Genomic DNA, 17,925 nt, shown 5'->3' with positions numbered 1-17,925 from the left:
AAGTGCAGGGCTGGGAGCACCACTTCTGGAGACAGGTCATAAATTTTTCATACAACGAAGCTTTGAAGACATTAATTTTGCATGTTCTGACATCAGTTCCTCCACTCCAGTGTGAAAATGTAAACAAAAAGCCCATTTAAGACACACATCCCCTACTGAGACCATTTTGTTACATAAGTTTAAATTGGCCAAGAGCTTTGTCCTGTTGTGGTTGATAGCTTTTCCAGCAAAGGTTTCCAGTTGAGCGCACAAGTAGCAATGCTGAATTTAGTACAATTTGGCCAGCCTTTGACTTGGCAGGGTGCGTCAGTGGTGTTCAAGCATCGCTTGTTGGTGTAGGCCATCATTGCGCTGAATGAATGTAGACTTTTGGGTGAAGATGTTAAACTGAAGCCCTGACTGCACTCCCTGGTAGATGGAAAAGATCCCATCACCTGGGATCATTGAGACAGAGCTAGTTAGGTTCTTCATTGATAAAGGAATCAGGGGTTATTGGGAAAAGGTAGGAGAATGGGGGATGAGAAAAATATCAGCCGTGATTGAATGGCAGAGCAGATTTGATGGGCCGAGTGGCCTAATTCTGTCCCTGTGTCTTATGATGTGATTGAAAGCAGAGGGGAGAAGCTATCCCTGGTGTCTTAGCCAGTATTCAAAGTTAAAGTTGATTTATTCATGCCACATGCAGACTAACATTAACACTGTCATAGTCACATTGCTGTTTGTGAGAGCTTGTGCAAATTATTTGTTACATTTCTTACATTACAACAATGACTGAACTCCAGAGATGTCTTATTGGCTGTAAAGTGCTTTAGGATAGCCTGTGGTTATCGTAGAATACAATAAAATCCCTACAGTGCAGAGAAGGCTATTTGGCCCATCGCATCTACACCGACTCTCAGACAGAATATCTGACCCAATCCCTCTCCTCCCTATCCTCAACACCCTCAACCCCTCAACACCCTATCCTCATAATGCCGCACATTTCCGATGGCTAATCTATCTAACCTACATACCTTGGGACAGTAAGGGACAACTTAGCATGGCCAATTCACCCAACCTGGACACCTTTTAGACTAAGTAAATGCAAGTCTTTTTTTAAATTCTCTTTTCATTATAAAACTGTTGCTAACAAGCAGGAGAAATGACTTCTGGCGGCAAGTGAGTTGCTGTCCAGCAGAAACTTCTATGGTTACAACCTCTGAGAACTTTCTGTGCATCGTTTAGTCAGCGACACACGCTGCAGACAGAGCTGTAGATTCTTGCAGGGTTGGTTGAAGGAAGTTGCACCATGCCAAATCATTTCTTCTAAAGAGTAGCTGTGGCCTGTAAGCATTGTTTATCTCTGGTGTCAGGTTTAGATCGGAGTAGCAGACCTATCTGAGGGAAACACTGGGGACGCAAGTCTGCCCTGGGCACTTGAAAGCATGATCTAGGCTGGCATTTGCTTTAGGACTGAGCGGCCATTGTACGATTGGAAGTGTTGGAACCTTTTGGACAATCCATTGAACCGAGGGTGCCGTCTGTCCTCTCAGCTGGATCACATGGCACTATTTGTAGAAGAGCAAGTGAGTTTTTCCAGGGGCTCTGGCCAGCATTTCTCCCCAATTTTAATTAAAGCCTTTAAAAATGATTATCCGGTCATTTATCTCAACTTTTTTGGTGGGGGGGTGGTGGGAGTCTTGTGTACAAGTAAGCTGCAAAGCTTACTTAGGTTACAACAACAGCTGCACTTTAGAAGTGCTTTGGGGCATCCTGGGGACATGAAAGATGCTAAATAAATGCAGGTTCTTTCTTTGAATTTTGTGAACTCTGATTCCTCAACCACCAGTGAACTGGTAATGGGTAATTGAGGAATCTACTAAAACCCATTGAACTGAGACTAAAGCATGGCCATGAATCTTTTAATTTCAAAGTCATTTTGGATTAATTCAAGTTTAGAGTCTTTCTGGGCGGAAGTCTGAGCAGAGAAGGCTGAGGGGAAGGGGGGGTACATGATTGAGGTGTGTAATTTTATGAGGGGAATGGGAGCAGGGTGAGTAGGGAACAGCTGTTCCCCTTGGTTGAGGGGTCAGTCACGAGGGGACACAATTCGGAGAGTTGGAGGAAACATGAGAAAAAAAATCTTGTTCACTCTGAGGGTGGTGGAAATCTGGAATGCTTTGCCTGGGAAGGTAGTGGAGGCCATAAACCTTACAATCTTTAAAAAATATTTGGACCAACACTTGAAATATAAATTTAGCTGAATGACATTGTCTTGTAGGGAGCTCCTGACATGTGTTTAAATGCTGTTTTTCTTTGCCAAAGACAAGAGCTGCTTCAAAACATCTGTGTCAGAGTTCCAAACTGGAGCCTTTGACTTTTTTTAAAGATTCACTTGAGCCAACTGTTAATACTAATGGATTAGCATCGGTCTAATTCTCAGGTTTTCTTTAGTTTCTCGGCTCGTAACGAAATGCACATTAATAGTAGATAAAGTCTGTTTTCAAAATACAGGATTAAGGTTGTCTGCAAAGATGAAATGCAGATGATAAATGTGGATGGATGCACATTGAGTGCAGTGATTCAGCAAGGTGAATCGCTAGGGATAGGCAACACTTACTGACCTCCAACCTGTGACACCTACAACCCTCAAAAGAATATTAGAAAATTTAAGTCCTGAAATGTTCAAAATGTCTTAAACATTACTTTTATGAGGTGAAGATGTATCAGAAGGATTTGAAGCATGCATCCACTTTGAGCTGTTGTAAACCAATGACTGTAGTTGCAAATTAATTCTATCACCCTGTATAGATTCCTGAGCTAATTAAGCCATTTTTATGTTTCTAGAATTCCTTTTGTCGTGCTTTCCCATACCTTTATCACCACTAATGGAGCACATTGCTGCCATCAGACTTTTGAATGGACCAACCTTATATTAAGTTGATCTTTCTGTACACCCTAGCCATAACATTATACTTGATTTGATTTATCATTGTCACATGTATTAGCAGACAGTGAAAAGTATTGTTTCTTGTGTGCTATTTAGACAACATACTATTCATAGAGAAGGAAACAAGACAGCGCAGAATGTAGTGTTACAGTCATAGCTAGGGTGTAGAGAAAGATCAACTTAATGCAAGGTGGGTCCATTCAAAAGTCTGATGGCAGCAGGGAAGAAGCTATTCTTGAGTCAGTGGGTATGTGACCTTAGGCTTTTATGTCTTTTTCCCGATGGAAGAAGATGGAAGAGAAAATGTCTGGGGTGTGTTAGGTCCTTAATTATGCTGGCTGCTTTGCTGAGGCAGCGGGAAGTGTAGACAGTGAATGGATGGGAGGCTGGTTTGCGAGATGGATTGGGCTACATTCACAACTGTTTGTAGTTTCTTGCAGTCTTGGGCAGAGCACCCTCTCCTTTCCTCCTCCACTGTGTACTCTATGAATGATGTGGGTATGCCGGCGTTGGACTGGCGTAAACACAGTAAAAAGTCTGACAACACCAGGTTTTAGTCCAACCTATTTATTTGATAATATTCTCACAAGCTTTCGAGGGGTTACCCTCTTCGTCAGGTGAATGGAGAGTTCTGGCCTCAGACAGAGCATATAAAGCACAGACAGTTTAGAGATTACTGATTAAAATGCGAATCCTTACACCTAACCTGCTGTTCAAGACCTGAAGTGGCTGACAATGTGAGTGGTAGGAGCACTGATCACAGTTTAAAGAGATGTGTATTGTCTCCAGACAGTACAGTAAGTGCGCAGAGTCGCTGAGCAGAGACTGATAGCCAAGTTCCGCACACATGAGGACGGTCTCAACAGGGATCTTGGGTTCATGTCGCACTATCTGTAACCCCCGTGACTTGCCTGGGTTTGCAAAACCTCACTTACTGTACTGTCTGGAGACAATACACATCTCTTTAAACTGTGATCAGTGCTCCTACCACTCACATTGTCAGCCACTTCAGGTCTTGAACAGCAGGTTAGGTGTAAGGATTCGCATTTTAATCAGTAATCTCTAAACTGTCTGTGCTTTATATGCTCTGTCTGAGGCCAGAACTCTCCATTCACCTGACGAAGAGGGTAACCCCTCGAAAGCTTGTGAGAATATTATCAAATAAATAGGTTGGACTAAAACCTGGTGTTGTCAGACTTTTTACTGTATGAATGGCATGCATTGTCTGTATTGTGCACAGGAAACAATATTTTTCACTGTATGCCAATACATGTGACAATAATAAATCAAGTCAAATCATTCAGAAGATAGATACCTTACAACTGGCAACAAAGTTGATTGGAAATACATTTTTTGTGTTGGGGTGGAATTTGGGAGAAGGGTAGCATGCCTGTGGGAACTTGGTTCAAAAACATCCCATGTCACCAGAATAATACCTTTTCCCTCTCTGGTTATGAGGGCCATAGATGAAATGAGATTGGGTGTTATCAACCTAGTTCCCATTGAGGGCAAGGCACAAAAACTGCTCTAAGCTCGCTCTCACTTATGGGATCATTGGGAGAGGCTAAATATGTGAGTAATACAGCTGGTGGTGTATTACAAATGTTGAATGAACTGAAAGTTTGGATTGCAGAGAGAGAAAAACTGGATTTTCCACACTGCACAAGAATGCATATGGCTGATCAACTAAAAATTGTGGTGTCGAAATTAGTATGCTCCTAGCCTGGTCTTTCGGGTATAAATGGGGACTAATGTAGATTCCAGTTTCTGGAGCCGCACTGTCCCAGCAGAGTAGCCATTGCTGTATTGGTCTTTGCTGTTTTCAGTCGCTTGGAAGCAGCTTTGGACCAAGTTAAAGATGCAGAGACGGTCCTTGGGCCTGTGACAGGACCCTTGTGCAACGTTCAGGCAAATCTTAAGTGGATTTGTACCGTCTCCAGCTTGTGTTTCCAATTCAAGAGAGAACCCACTGGATATCCCCAAAGAAATGGAGGGTTGATTTTTCTATTCATGTCCTCCTTCTTGCCAAGAAGGAGACCACCTCCCAGATCCACAGCAGCACCCTGAGCCAGTCCCAGTCCACGTTCAACCAGTTTTACTCCGTTCAGTGGGGCCTTAGTGGTATTATCACTAGGCTATTAATCCATAAACTCAGCTAAGGTTCTGGGGACCTAGGTTCGAATCCCACTACGGCAGATGGTGGAATTTGAATTCAATAAAAAAAATCTGGAATTAAGAATCTACTGATGGCTGTGAAACCATTGTCGATTGTTGGAAAAATCCATCTGGTTCACTAAAGGCCTTTAGGGAAGGAAATCTGCCGTCCTAACCTGGTCTGGCCTACATGTGACTCCAGAGCAGCAGTCCAATGTGGTTGACTCTCAACTGCCCTCGGGTAACATGGGATGGGTAGTGAATGCTGGTCAGCCAATGACACCCATGTCCGGTGAATTAATTAAAAAAAACCCACCACCTTCTCCCAAACAACCTCGCAATACATAGTGAAGAATGCGGCCAATGAGGTAATGGTCTCAAGTTGAATCACCAATATGAGCGGGGCTTTCACTCAAGACACGTGAGGTGAAGGCTGCATCACTCATGATTAAAATGAGGTCCCAGGCCCATTTTAAGGTGGACTTCTGGCCTGCCTGTTCTTGTAGCATTTTATACCTGAGAATAGGCCTAAACATATTTGCATTTCAGTGGAGATGCCAAGGGACTAGACTGCCCTTGTCCTTTTAATAGACTACTTATACCCAGTGCCACAGTGGTTAAGCACTGTTGCCTCACAAGGCCAGGGACCCAGGTTCGATTCTGAGCTTGGATCACTGTCTGTGCGGAGTCTGCATGTTCTCCCCTGTTTCTGCGTGGGTTTCCTCCGGGAGCTCCGGTTTTCTCCCACAGTCCAAAAGATGTGCTGGTTAGGTGCATTGGTTGTGCTAAATTCTCCCTCAGTGTACTTGAACAGGCACCGGAGTGTGGCAACTAGGGGATTTTCACAGTAACTTCATTGCAGTGTTAATGTAAGCCTACTTGTAACACCAATAAATAAACTTAAACTTAAGATGATTATTCTGTATACAAAGAACAAAGCATATTCTGTTTGGGGCTAATACTCTAGGGAAGCACAGTTACAAAGCAGGGTCATCTTACACTGCAGTAAAGAAAGCCATGTGACAAAGAAGCCAATATTTTGTATTGATTGCAATGGAAATAATAGCTTAATGGAGATAAAATGAGTTATCCCATGAGCTGATGTCGGTAAAAGCTGTGCATGCTACTGGTTAGACACCTTCAGCCTGTATCTTGGCCTCTTTCCAGCACACTCAACTGTAGCGATCTGATACCCTCCTGAATAATGAATAACAGATGAAGTTCTGTTGAATGCTGATGAATGCAAATGAGATTGTCCAGCAATGTTGTGCTGGAGTTGAATTAGGATTATGTATTGATCTGTATGTCCATGCAAATTCAGAGTAAAACAGCCAATTTGTAAATACTTGTACCATAATCCATTTAAGTGGGAGCAATGGAGTGCAGGTAATTAGAAGGAATAGTGTGCATCGACCATGATAATTGAAACGTAATATCCCCGCAGAGCAGGAGGCGGCCATTTGGCCCATTGAGTATGTACTCAACGCTTTGAAAGAGCATTTTACCCCAGGCCACCACCACCCCCCCCCAACCCCCATGCCATCCCTGATATCCTGGGCATTTACCACGCAGACACAGGGAGAATGTGCAAACTCCGCACAGACAGTGACCTGAGGCCAGAATTGAAACTGGGCCCTTGGTGCTGTGAGGTAGCAGTGTTAACCACTGTTCCACCCTGCCACCCAGGACATATAGCCTCTGCAATTAATCTTCTTTAAAGGTATTTGTTTCTTTGAAAGACAGTTGATGTTGTCCCCTGGACGTCTTTGTTCATCCACGTTAGAGGACTAATTCTGAGGCAGGGCAGAATGAAGTGATCTCCATGATCGCTGATATAGGGCTGGCCAGATGAGAGGTGTAAACTTTACTTTCTACTCAGTCAGCCGCATGTCCAGTACTTGTTCAAGTGTGGTCCAAACTCAAGGGAGACCACAAACACAAAAGTGAGCAAATGGACGCAAAAGAGATGCAGTTTGCTGACACGTTGACTCATTTTGCTATTACATTTTTGTGTAGCCATAGTAGCCTTAATTCACAATTTCTTAACTATGGTAAGAAGTCGTACAACGCTAGGTTAAAGTCCGACAGGTTTATTTGGTAGCACAAGCCACAAGCTTTCAGAGCGTTCCTCCTTCATGAGGTGAGTGGGAGTTCTGTTCACAATCAGGGCATATAAAGACACAAACTCAATTTACAAAATAATGGTTGGAATGCGAGTCTTTACAGGTAATCAAGTCTTAAAGGTTCAGACAATGTGAATGGAGAGAAGGTTGAGCACAGATTAAAGCGGTGTGTATTGTCTCCAGCTAGGACAGTTAGTGAGATTTTGCAAGCCCAGGCAAGTTGTGGGGGTTACAGATAGTGTGACATGAACCCAAGATCCCGGTTGAGGCCGTCCTCATGTGTATGGAACTTGGCTATCAGTTTCTGCACATTGATTCTGCTTTGTTGTGTGTCGTGAAGCCCGCCTTGGAGAATGCTTACCTGAAGATCAGAGGCCTATGCCCATGATTGCTGAAGTGTTCCCCAACAGGAAGAGAACACTCCTTCCTGGTGATTGTCAAGCGGTGTTCATTCATCTGTTGTTGTAGTGTCAGTATGGTCTCCCAAATGTACCGTGCCTCGGAACATCCTTTCCTGTAGCGTATCAGGTAGACAACATTGGCTGAGTTGCAAGACTATGTGTCATTTAGGTGCTCCACACCATTTTGTAACTATAGCATTGGTTTGGAGGGACCAGGACAGATAGTTCATGATCTATACAGCTAGAAACTTGAAGCTCTCCCATCCCAATCTCATTTTTTTCTCCCATCGGCCCATGCAGGGAGGTTGCTGGTTATGTGGACTTTTTCTGTTACACGTAAATACCATGAGTTGCTGGCATTGGACTGGGGTAGGCACAGTAAGTAGTCTCACAACACCAGGTTAAAGTCCAACAGGTCTATTTGGTAGCATGAGCCTTTGGAGCGCTGCCCTCAAATACCAGTAGAGAGTCAGAGCTATTAAGATTGGACAGTCAATTTTACCAACACTAATGTCATTGGCTTTGGGAACCAATAGGAGGGAGCTAGCCGTTCTCATTCAGGCAGGTAAAAGGATGATATTGGCTCCTTTGGGAGACAGCATGCCCATTACTGAACATCTCTAATCGGCCTTGTGAAGAAAAATGAGATTCCTCAGTATTTTTTCAATATCACTGTCATACACTGTGAAATAGGCTTTTGTGTGTATGAATATGGATGTGACTGGCTAATTAAACTTTAAGATAGTTAGATTGCAAGATCCATGTTATCAATAAGGAGTAGGTGCAAACGCAATTGTTTGAAGTGGAAATGAGCAGACGTAAGATGGAGTGCTGGGCAACCAGCTTGGAAAGAAATGTATATTAGGCAAATAAGGGAAATGATTTAAAGTGAACTTTATTTCCAAAGGAAAATATACAATTGGAAGATTGTAAAAAGGGTGAGACAAAGTAGTAAGCTTACTTTTATTAATTTAGTAGCCATAAAGTACGACAAAAGACTGGTCAAGTCTGGGAAGAGAAATTTTTACAAGACTGCAGAAACGATAGAGAAGGAGATCAAAGCGGAGAGAAAGGAACTGAAGATTGTTAAAGTGTGTCTATGAAACCTTGACAAAGAGACTGTGTACCAGAGACTACCCTGGAACACCCAGCTGCCACCATCCTTATAGAGGAGGAAAGCCAGTGTAAGATTTCTCCTAGAACAGCAGGGCATTGTGTGGTGATATTACTGGAATATTTTACAGATTAAAAATCTATGAGGACTGTTGCCATCAAAAGGAGCTTTCACTCTGAGTGTATTTGAACTAAAATTGTTTTGGAAATGTCCAGTAAAAATATGATTAACGATGTAAAGGTGTTCCTGGGCAGGATTTTCTGGCTGCGCTCACTCCAAGACCACAAATTCCTGCCCAGGTCAACAAATCTTTGCATGGTCCATATCCCACCCATTATGGTCCCCATGGCGGTCGGGACAGGAAAATTTTGCCCCTTATGTTTTTAAATGTTATTTCTTTCCTTCTTACTTTAATAAATGTTTAAATTTAATATTTAAAATCTTCACAAATGGTCTCACTCTGACTTCAGATACCTCCGCATAATATACAAATTTCAAACCATTGTGGCAGCTGATTCAGGATTCTCTTTGAGTTTTAAGCAGCCTGACACTTCCCTTCTGCCATGTTGTAACAGCTTAAATGATTCGTCTTCCTGTTGTTAACTGTGGCGCAGCGATAGCGCTCCCGCCTTTGAGTCAGCAGGTTGCGGGTTTAATCCGGAGACTTGAGCACACATTCTAGGCTGGTACATTGTGTGATACTGAAGGAGTGTCTGTCAAATGAGACATTAAACTGATGTTCTAATGTCTGCCCTCTTGGGTGGTCCCTACTTATCCACAACAAAGTTGCTAAAACAGATTATTTTGTCTTTGTGAAATCAAGGAGCAGTTTAAAAGGCCTGTCATGGTGATGAGTGATTATATTCCCACTGTTTCATGTAATATTAGGCCCTTCATGCCTCATCATTCTCCACAGGCTCCCATCATGCCAACTCATGGCCTTCCACCCACACCACCGCCACACACCCTCATACCATCCATGCAACCTATGACATTTCCATGCCCATTCACCCAGTGTACCTTTTGTACAGACCAATGACCCCTATCGTAAAAGTGGAATGTGCAAATAAACATTCAGCAATTGAGAAATAGATTGAAGAGAAAATTCTGCCATTCAACCAAGCCTCCTCTTGTTTGAGAGCAGGAACATCCATTAGCCTGTTGAAACAGCTGTGTAAGAAGTCTGATAACACCAGGTTTAAGTCCAACCAATTTATTTGATAGTAAACTCTAATAAATTGGTTGGACTTAAACCTGGTGTTGTCAGACTTCTTACTGTGTTTATCCCAGTCCAATGCCGGCATCTCCACATAGAAACAGCTGTGCCCAAGGGAAGATATTACTTGAGTGACCTAAGTTGGCGTGGAGAATATGAGGGGGCATTGGGGGTAGGTAGATGGGCATAGGTTGGCATGGCGGGGGGGTGGCATTGATATTACCTTTTGAAGTTACCTTTTGAAGTTACCTTTCAAAAGTTTCCCACATCCACACAATGCTTCACGAGAGGTCATGAATCATAACTCCTTAAAATGCTGACCCAACTGTACAGGAACTGCGGTGGGCTGGGAGATGCTTGTCTCTGCAATGTGACCAATCAGTTCAGGAGTGAAGCATGCATGTCCCATACCCACACCCTTGTCCTATACTGATGAAAATTCAGAGGAGAGGTGTGGCGCTGGGAATCCTGGAATCAGGTCCCACCCATTAATTTTAGAGGTCCGTAGGGTTTCCCTGACTTGTGAAAATCCAGCCTAAAATATTCACAGCTAATGCTATACATGAACGTTGCACAAAAACCAAAAGGTTTCCAGGTGTCCAGATCATCAACAACTTGTCCTGGTCCCCCCATGCTGACACTATAGTTAAGAAAGCCCACCAACGCCTCTACTTTCTCAAAAGACTAAGGAAATTTTGCACGTCAGCTGTGACTCTTACCAACTTTTACAAATGCACCATAGAAAGCATTCTTTCTGGTTGTATCACAGTTTGGCGTGGCTCCTGCTCTGCCCAAGCCCTCAAGGAACTACAAAAGGTCGTGAATGTAGCCCAATCTATCACACAAACCAGCCTCCTATTCATTGACTTTGTCGACACTTCATGCAACCGAGACAAAGCAGCCAACATAATTAAGAACCCCACGTGCTCCAGACGCTCTGCCTTTCACCTTCTCCTGTTGGAAAAAAGATATGAAAGTCTGAGGTCACATACCAAATGACTCAAGAACAGCTCCTTCCCTGCTGCCATCAGACTTTTGAGTGGACCTACCTTGCACTAAGTTGATCTATCTCTACACCCCAGCTGTGACTATAACACTACATTCTGCACTGTCTCCTTCCCTTCTCTATGAACGGTACGCTTTGTCTTATATAGTGCGCAAGAAACAATATTTTTCATTGTTTGCTAATATATGTAACAATAATAAATCAAATCAAATCAAAAAAATGCCTAGTGCCCAAACTTGTCAAATTTGCTCGGAGTTCACAAAATGTACCCACAACGAACATCCGGACCATATGTTTCTCATCTAATCTCACCGAAATAAACAAGAACAGTAAGCTCAAGAATTCTCAGCATTGAACGTCACGTCATTATCCCATGAGGACAATGTACTGCAAAGATCCTCCTTCGACAGCCTGCAGTTCAATTCAGCTTGGTAGCAGACCTGCCGCTGATGGATGGGGTGCTCACACAAGTGGACAGTAGAACACTCCACAATAGCTCATCAGTCAGTTGGAACTAAGGACAGTAAGGTTGTTCCTGGAACATATCCAGGCACACGTACACTGCTCTGCTACATAGAAACACCAGAGGAACTGACTCCTATTTTTCCTGTCAAGTTGCAGTCTGGGTCACATTAATTTTTTGGCTCAGCATTTACCCAAGGTAGCACCGTATGGTGCTGTGGGGCAAAGATCAGGAGCATATTCTAGGGATTCATCTCTGCTGGTGCCCAGTCTTGCTGTCACATGCGATCTTCCAGAAGGCCGTCAATTAAAGGGATGGAGGTCTCAAAGAGGAGGTTCGCTGTGAAGACTTCAAAAACGGTAAAATAATAAGTTTGCTAGGAGAGAGGAACACTTCCACAAAATGACTGTAGTCTTGACTGCGACCTTCTGGTACCACTGGATGTGGGGGGAGTGGAGGCAGGGAATTTCTAGAAGGCCTTGCTGGCCAACCTTCATGCCTGTAGAAGACCATCTCTAGGTACCTGCTGGCCTTTGACCTCAGCAAAGAACCTGTCTGCCAACTGGAAGATGCTGGCAGCGTTAAGAAATTTCCCCCAGGTAGACGCTTAATCGACATTAATTGATTACTTGCCACTGCCGAGCAGACAGTCAGTAGCAGTCTGACACCACCTCATCTAATGGTCACCGAGAGACAGAAGCATGTCAGGTAGACATGCCGCACAATTTTCAAAAACTCCCCACCTTCCCATCTCCGAATTCACCTCTGTGAGGCTGGTAAGAATCTGTCTGTTACTTTGCAGCTTATTCATGTAAATGAAGGATTGAGTCAGTGTTAATCCAGGACGTTCTATGTGGTTGAGAAAAATGGAGAGAGATTAATTAGTTCCATATTTATCTCTGTTTTGTATCAAGCCATGTCATTTAGAGGCTGAAGAGTCTCTTCTTTTCCTTCACCTGTAGTGTTACAAATTCAGCAGGCCTCTTTCTTGAGCATTTTCTCTAACCCATCCTCTAAGATTTCCATGGATTGTTGACAGAGTGGTGGCCATGGGCAGCACAGTGGCACAGTTATTAGCACTGTTGCTTCACAGCGCCAAGGACTCGGGTTCAATTCCGGCCTTAGGTGACTGTGCGTGGAGTTTGCACGTTCTCCCTGTATCTCCATGGGTTTCCTCCGGATGCTCCATTTTCCTCCCACACTCAATGTCAGAGTTAGATTGATTGGCCATGCTACCTTGCCTCTTAGTGTCGGGGGGATTAGTGCCCAAATACTTGGGGTTATGGGAATAGGGCCTGAGTGTGATTGTTGTTGGTGTTCGATGGGCCTCCTTATGCACTGCAGAGATTCTATGATAATGGGCTCCTTCCCCAGAAATTAACGAGAAAAATGTTCTATGATGAAATTCATAGATTCTTAAATTCACAGAACCCTACAGTGCAGAAAGAGACCCTTCGGCCCTTCGAGTCTGCACCAACCACCATCCCACCTAGGCCCTACCCCACACCTCTACATGTTTTACCCACTAATCCCTCTAACCTAAGCATCTTAGGACACTAAGGGGCAATTTTAGCAATGATTAATCAACCTAACCTGCACATCTTTGGACTATGAAATATTTGTTTCCTGGGTACTTTACCAAACATAATAAGAATTATATTAATAATAATAACCCTTTATTATAGTCCGGGTGTACTAAGATAGTCAACAGAAGTAAGATCCTATAGCCTTCACAGGAGGGGCTGCTTTTCACAGTTTGGAATGAATTACAAATATTCAATTTTAATTCAGAGATTCTTTTTTCATTCGAGAGCTATGTGCTTCATTGGCTGGCCAGCATTTACTGCCCATCCTTAGTTGCTCGAAGGCAGTTGAGAATCAACCACATTGCTGGGGCTCTGGAGTCACATGTAACCAGGTAAGGACGGCAGATTTCCTTCCCTAAAGGAAATTAGTGAACCAGATGAGTTTTTCCAACAATCAACAATGGTTTCATGGTCATCAGTAGACTCTTAATTCTGGATGAATTCAAATTCCACCATCTGCCATGGTGGGATTCGAACCCAAATCCCCAGCCCAACACTTGGGTTTCTGGATTACTAGTGTCGCGATAGGCCAACACATCTGGACAATATTGTGGTTGATGGTGATAATCGTTAAAGTGTGATGACTGTTGGATAAGAATTGGTCAGTAGTTTCCATTATGAAGTGTTCCTGATGGACATCCAGTCAATAGGGCTATAAGTTTGTGTGGTTGGCTTTGCAAAGTCAGTTATTCCATTCTCGTGTAATGTTCTGTCGTATCTATTCCACTCTGTGCTGAAATCCAGTTCCGTTCAGGTTCACGCAAGACTGAAGTCACCGTGGCGTGAGATATTTGCATTTAATTAGTCAGGGAATTCGCTGTTAAATTTTATTTCATTCAACCTTTGGAAATTGGAACCTCATCAGCTCCTAATTAGGACCCTAATTTACTTCTTCACAAACAGAAATTCTCACTCTTTGAACCTCGATGTAAATGCGGATTTAAGTCATTAAGTTTGTTCTCGTCTTTCCATCTAGAAAGCTCGTAACTCAGGGAAGCAAAGTGGAGGAAAAAAAAATGTTGACTCCAGCTACAGCAGAGCCCTAACCCCACCATGCCCCCCGCCCTCTGACCCCCCCCACCCTTTCGGAAGAACAGACTGACAAAAGGAAAGGAAGGGGTGAAACTGGTTTTTCTGCCTCAATTTTACACCCCCAACGTTGTAAATTTTGGATTTGGGGGCCATAGGTACTAAGATGGCCAGTTGGCTATTCGTAAGTAATTTTAAGATAGTTTGTTCAATTTAGTAAGAAGTAACTGTTTAGATATGATGAGTGAGATTTTCCAGCTGCGCTGGCCCCAAAACTGGAAAACCCTGCCTGAAGTCAATGGACCACTCCTTGTTTCACCTCTCACCCGCTGTGATTCCTGTAGCAGAATGGGAAAATTCACTGCGACGTATTAATTAATGAGACAGAGAAAATGTGTGACCTGTGACTGTTGAAAGCAGTTTACCGAACCCCGAGGACGGACAAACGGGTGCGGCTTTAGGTGATAGAGGTGGCAACTTGTCTTCTGACAGTAGTCTTCCTTCCTTTCTTCATTTTCTTTCTCGGGTCAGCAGAGATGTCAGGAATTTCTTGGTCTTCTTGCAGGTGATGGCTTTGCTACCCCTGCCCCTTCTGCTGTATTTCTGGGGGGCAGAAAGTTTACCTGGCGTCAGTCATCTGTTCAAGCCCCTCTATCGAATGAACACCACCAAGATGTCGGGATGGTCACCTCTCTTCCTGTCTGCCAACCTGAGGTCAGCTTTTTAGTTTACATCATTTCCTGGCCCTTTCTAAGCCTCGGTAAGGAGGTACACACAACTCCACCCTACCAACTTAAGAATGTCAACATAGAATCCTCAACCAATTGATTCAGACGTCTCCAGGAACTGTTTAAAATTGTTGCCAATTTAGAAATTGCCTTGCCACTTAGAAGTAATCGATGTGTACAAGATTATGAGGGACACGGACAGTATGGATAAGGGGTAGCTGTTCCTTTTAGTTGCAGGGTCAGTCAAGCATGCAGATAGGTTCAGGGTGAGGGGTAGGAGGTTTATAGGGGATGTGAGGAAAAATCTTTTTACCCAGAGGGTGGTGACGCTCTGGAATGTGCTGCCTGGGAGGTGATAGAGGCTAGTTGCCTCACATCCTTTAAAAAGTATCTGGATGAGCACTTGGCCCATCATAACATTCAGGGCAATGGGCCAAGTGCTAGAAGATCAGATTAGGTGGGAATTCAGGTGTGCCTAATGTGTTACTGCAGTCTCGATGGGCCGAAGGGTCTCTTCTGCAGTGTATAATTCTATGAATGCTGTATTCCCACATAAGAGTTCTTTTATACTATGCAGAATGGCTCTAGTTTCTAACAATCCCAGGCATGTGTCCATTTGGACAGACACCACAGAGAAGCAAGCCATCAACCGTGTGTCCAGCCCCATGCAGGGAACCTGAGAGGAATGGTGCTGGAGGAAAGCCATCAATAAGCGTTTTCCTTTCTGAGCAGGCTGTAGGTTATAGTTGGGGGCTTTCAGATTGCTGTTTAGAGTACTAATCAGCATTTCCACAGGATACTGGGCAACAGCTGGATTTTTGCAACTTATGCAAAATGTAGACAACATTATCAATACGGTTAGGAGTTCACTTAAAGAGCGCCTCACCTGCCTTGGGTAGCGGGGCGAGGGTCGGGGGGTGTTGGGGTGGGAGATTGCTGGGACGGTGGCAGGGAGCGAGGGACCAGCTTTTAATTTCCCTACTTAGGAAAGTAACTTATTTTGTTTATTCATTTATTTATTAATGTCACAAGTGGGCTTACATTAACACTGCAATGAAGTTACTGTAAAAATCCTCTAGCCGGCACACTCCGGCGCCTGTTCGGATACACTGAGGGAGAATTTAGCATGGCCAGTGCACCTAACCAGCATGTGTTTTGGACTGCGGAAGGAAACTGGAGCACCCGGAGGAAACCCATGCAGACATGGGGAGAACGTGCAGACTCCACTTAGTGACTGGGAATCGAAACTGGGTCCCTGGCGGTGTGATGCAGCAGTGTTAACCACTATGCCGCCCCAAGACATTATTAAGGGACCTTACTATTAGCGTTGGCTAGATGGTCAAATGCAAGCTGTTTTTATAGATGGGGCAGATTTGATTTGGCTTTCTGACAGGATGATATTTAGTGCTCTCTGTCATCTCTCAAGGCTGTTTTACATTTTCATTGTCTTGGCTGCTGCCACACTGGAACATTGCTTCCATTATGAAGAGCTTACAGAAACTAAAATTGTTATGCTTGTCATACAGAGCACTAAGTGGTCTTGGTAACTATTTATTTCTTATGGTGCGAGGACCAAAGCCAAACCAGTGATTATGCAGCAGACAAGCAATGAGATGATTCATCCAACCCTATGTTGTTACCCTTTTTGCAGAGGAAAAAACCCAGATTACACAACTGCCTCAATTTTTTTGTCTCAGTTTCTTTTTTATTCATTTGTGGGACATTGGCATCGTTGGCTGGGCCAAGATTTATTGCCCATCCCTAGTAGTTCTTGAAACTGAGTGGCTTATCAGGCCATTTCAAAGAGCAGTTGAGAGTCAACCACATTGCTTTGGCTCTGGAGTCACATGTAGGCCAGACTGGGTAAGGACGGCAGATTTCCTTTCCTAAAGGACATTAGTGAACCAGATGTGGTTTTCCCAACAATCAACAGTGATCTCATGGTCACCAGTAGATTCTTAATTCCAGATTTTTAAAATTAATTTCAAATTTCACCAGTTGCGGGATTCGAAACTGGGTCCCCAGAACATTAGCTGAGTTTCTGTAAGCGATAATACCATTATTGCCTTTCCTCATCTATTTCCATTGATAACATAAGCAAGGCTAAAAGACTAAGGAAATTTGGCATGTCAGCTACGACTCTCACCTTTTACAGATGCACCATAGAAAGCATTCTTTCTGGTTTTATCACAGCTTGGTATGGCTCCTGCTGTGCCCAAGACTACAAGACACTATAGAAGGTTGTGAATGTAGCCCAATCCATCACGCAAACCAGCCTTCCATCCATTGACTTTGTCTACACTTCCCACTTCCTCGGCAAAGCAGCCAACATAATAAAGGACTCCCCGCCCTCCAGACATTCCCTTTTCCACCTTCTTCTGTCGAGAAAAAGATACAAAAGACTGAAGACACCTACCAACCAACTCGAGAATAGCTTCTTCCCTGCTGCTGTCAGACTTTTGAATGGATTTACCTTGAATTAAGTTGATCTTTCTTTACACCCTAGCTATGACTGTAACACCACATTCTGCACTCTCTCATTTCCTTCTCTATACACAGTATGTTTTGTATAGCGCTCCAGAAATAATACTTTTCACTGTATGTTAATACAAGTGACAATAATAAATCAAATCAAATTAAAGGCTAAGACATTTTCCCAACATTACTAATTGAACTAAGGATAGAGCAGTGCTATGCAGGAATCTCCAACTTGTAGATTGATACATTATAGACACAGCTGATGCAGGAGCGTAGTACCAATAGACTTTGGTATAACCCAGTTAGGTAGTTTTGGTTTGATAATAGATCATGGCAAAGAAACACAATAGATAAGGTCTTGGGTTTTCTATGGCACGAGAGACCATGGGCTGCATTTTACAACTCCCTGCTGAGCATGTTTTTGGCAGGGTGGTGGCGTGTAAGATAAGACGTGCATTATTTGGCTCTCAGCTAAGAATACATAGTGAGGCTTTGCTGAGGGCCTGGAAATCCATCAGACTGTTGAAAGAACTAAGCTGTAGGGAAAGCATTGCTTGATTTACAACTCTGGCATTCCTATCTATGCTGACAATAGCACAGTGTTCACTTAGACAAGATAAAGATGCTTCTCAAGCACACAGTTTCAGCTTTAAATACTTTGCTAGCAGCACCTCTTTTGGACTGTGGGAAGAAACTGG

At 43.5% G+C, this 17,925-nt stretch overlaps 1 protein-coding gene across 1 annotated transcript in view; it reads left to right on the top strand.

Moving 5' to 3' along the window:
* LOC145359265 (neurabin-2-like) overlaps positions 1-17,925 on the top strand; it is a 236,776-nt gene that overhangs the window by 99,402 nt on the left and 119,449 nt on the right. The window lies entirely within an intron of this gene.

This window comes from Carcharhinus amblyrhynchos, chromosome 27 (assembly GCF_965287045.1).
Source record: "Carcharhinus amblyrhynchos chromosome 27, sCarAmb.v2.hapA, whole genome shotgun sequence".
NCBI lineage: Eukaryota > Metazoa > Chordata > Chondrichthyes > Carcharhiniformes > Carcharhinidae > Carcharhinus > Carcharhinus amblyrhynchos.
Note: the sequence above shows the minus strand (reverse complement) of the source record. Positions and strands in the feature narration are given on the sequence as shown.